Here is a 1356-nt window from a genome sequence, read left to right as displayed (position 1 = left end):
CTGGGAAGGGGGGGGCGGGCTGCACCCCCGAGCTGGGCCCCATGTACCAGGGCAGATCCCAGCCGGCAATGTGGGGTTTTCCCTCGGATGGGGGTGAGGGRGCAATGGGGGAGCTGGGTGCATGGGACCCAGGAGTCCTGAGCCTGGATTTCACTCCCCCTCCCCCAGGGGAGACCCAAAGTGGGGCTGGGCCTGGGGAATCTGCACCACCTCGGGCCTGGGGTCTGCTCTGTGCCAGCCTCTTGCCCCCCACCCCCACCCCGGGCAGGGAAACTGAGGCAGGGGAGGGGCTGAGACAACCACAGCTCCCATTCGGGGCAAGGGATTTATTAGCTCCATTTCGCATCATGGGATTAACCCCCTCTGCYCTGCGACACCTCCCTGAGCCCAGCCGCTAATGGCATTAGCAGCCCGATCCCCAATCATGGCTAATCCCATGGCAATCCCAGGTCTCCAGCTGCTCTGGGCCTGGGGGGGGGGAGCCAGGGCCCAGCGGGATGGAGGGGGGGGACGGTGGGCACCAAGCTCCAGCATGGGCAGGACAAGCCAGGCTTTGTGCCCACGCCAAGAGCCTGCCACAATGTCCCCATTGAGGCCATGGGCRCAGGCAGCTGCTGGCACTGCAGCACCAGGCCTGAGCCTGCCTGGGGCCCGGCTGCCTCCAGCTGCCACCAGCGCGGGGGGACCRTAGGGGGCGGCACCTCAACAAGGGCTGGGCTGGGGGTCCATGGCAGTGGGGAAAAGGGGGGGCAGAGAGGGTCACACACACGTGTGTGCACATGCTGGGCTCGTACGTGTGCCCCCCGCCCGCAGCGTGGCAGGGACAGCCCCCGGGCTGCTGGACGGGGGGAGCCTGGCCTTGCCTGGTGCGTGGCCATGGCCGTGGCTAGGCCACAGTGCGGGGGGGGGGCGCTTGGTGGCCAGGCTGAGGCCACCCCACCCCACGACAGGTCATGTCCCCCCCCCCCACACTGGGCTCTGCGATCACGTGATGCGGCCGGCTCGTCTCTCCCCCCCCCCCAGGATGCTCCGGCGCGCCCTCGACCAATCAGAGCCCCGGGATCGCCTGTATCCTTCTGCACCAATAGGGAGCCAGGCGGCTCCCCTCCGCCCTCGTCCTTTAAGAGCCMGGTTTACGTCATCGGGGCCGGCCGGCCCTCTTCTCCCCGATTGGCTGCCGCCTGCGCTGACTCAGCCCAATCACTTCACCCCGAGGGGAGGTGCTTCCGTCCTCCCACCGCGGCCTCAGTCCTGCAGGCGTCATCGCTACGCAGCTACCAATAGAAGGCGCGCCAGGGCCTGACGGACGGGCAGGATGACCAACCGCCACGCGCGCCGCCGGGAGGCGGGGCGGGC

Source organism: Rhea americana, unplaced genomic scaffold, assembly GCF_003343005.1.
Source record: "Rhea americana isolate MKP2758 unplaced genomic scaffold, rheAme1 scaffold_658, whole genome shotgun sequence".
Classification (NCBI taxonomy): domain Eukaryota; kingdom Metazoa; phylum Chordata; class Aves; order Rheiformes; family Rheidae; genus Rhea; species Rhea americana.
Note: the sequence above shows the minus strand (reverse complement) of the source record.